Here is a 1,942-nt window from a genome sequence, read left to right as displayed (position 1 = left end):
ATGAATCTGTTCATAGAACAAAAAAGCCAAGAGCCCCGAGACAATAAAGACTGAGAAGATTGACTCAAAAACAAATTTTATTACGGGCTCCATTGTATAATTAAGACCTAACCATTAATCGAGAGGCGATGGGAACGAGGGAACCCGTGAATACATAATATTCTATTGAAAACGAATCCTAATAATTCATTGGGTAGGATGGCGGAAGGAACCCAAGACCAATCCATTTATTATGAGAGGTAGGTTCATGGGCTAACTAACCCGAGAACCAAAACATATATAAAAAGAGTAAATATTCGCCCGCGAACGTTTCCATTTTATTATATTTCTAAATTAGGGTCGATCAAATATAATAATAGATAAAAAAAGGCAAAACAAAATAAAGATTTGTTATAACCTTAATAATAAAAGAAAAAATAACAAAACGAGATTATATTATCTATAATTTTTTAGAAAACTATAATAAAAAAACTTATTCTATTATTCTAGAATCTATAAACAGTTTAGTTTTCTATCAAAAGAAAAGAAGATATACAAATTTCGAATAGATTGATTAAATGAAATATCAAAAATCCCATAATTGAATCTATTATTCAGAAAATATCAGTAAATACATGTATATTTTTTTGAATCGTTTCATTCGCGAGGAGCTGGATGAGAAGAAACTCTCATGTCCGGTTCTGTAGTAGAGATGGAATTTAGAAATAACCATCAACTATAACCCCAAAAGAACCAGATTCCGTAAACACCATAGAGGAAGAATGAAAGGAATATCTTATCGAGGCAATAGTATTTGCTTCGGGAGATACGCTATTCAGGCACTTGAACCCGCTTGGATCACATCGAGACAAATCGAAGCCGGACGAAGGGCAATGACACGAAATGCACGACGCGGTGGAAAAATATGGGTACGTATATTTCCGGACAAACCCGTTACACTAAGACCCACAGAAACACGTATGGGTTCAGGGAAAGGATCCCCCGAATATTGGGTAGCTGTTGTTAAACCAGGTAGAATACTTTATGAAATGAGTGGAGTAGCCGAAAATATAGCCAGAAAAGCTATTTCAATAGCGGCATCCAAAATGCCTATACGAACCCAATTCATTACTTCGGGATAGAAATGTAGAATCAAAGGAAAGCGATCTTTGTTTAAGATGAAAAAAAAACAATTGCAGATTTATTTTTTTTTTTTTTGAAAAACAATATTTCTTTTTTTTTTTTTTACTTCGCCCTTTGCATTGAAAGAAAAGATTCCAAAATAATATGATTCAACCTCAAACCCTTTTGAATGTAGCAGATAACAGCGGAGCCCGAGAATTGATGTGTATTCGAATCATAGGGGCTAGTAATCGACGATATGCTCATATTGGTGACGTTATTGTTGCTGTAATCAAGAAAGCCGTCCCAAATACACCTCTAGAAAGATCAGAAGTGATCAGAGCTGTAATTGTACGTACTTGTAAAGAACTCAAACGAGAAAATGGTATGATAATACGATATGATGACAATGCTGCGGTTGTTATTGATCAAGAAGGAAATCCAAAAGGAACTCGAATTTTTGGTGCGATTGCCCGAGAATTGAGACAGTTAAATTTCACTAAAATAATTTCATTAGCACCTGAAGTATTATAAAATGAGACAGACCGTGAGATAGTTATACTATTTGAATGAAATTAATTAGTAGATTGTGTATCACGTATATACCTTTTAAAATTCATAACTATTTAATAAAAAAGAATGTTGATTAGATCAAAAATTTAAGTAACCAATAATTTTCGTTTATCATGGGTAAGGACACTATTGCTAACATAATAACCTCTATTCGCAATGCTGACATGAATAGAAAAGGAATGGTTCGAATACCATCTACTAACATCACCGAAAACATTGTTAAAATACTTTTACGAGAAGGTTTTATTGAAAACGTAAGGAAACATCG

The sequence above is a fragment of the Cucumis melo genome, unplaced genomic scaffold (genome assembly GCF_025177605.1).
Source record: "Cucumis melo cultivar AY unplaced genomic scaffold, USDA_Cmelo_AY_1.0 utg001799l, whole genome shotgun sequence".
Taxonomy (NCBI): domain Eukaryota; kingdom Viridiplantae; phylum Streptophyta; class Magnoliopsida; order Cucurbitales; family Cucurbitaceae; genus Cucumis; species Cucumis melo.
This window is presented reverse-complemented; position numbering follows the sequence as displayed.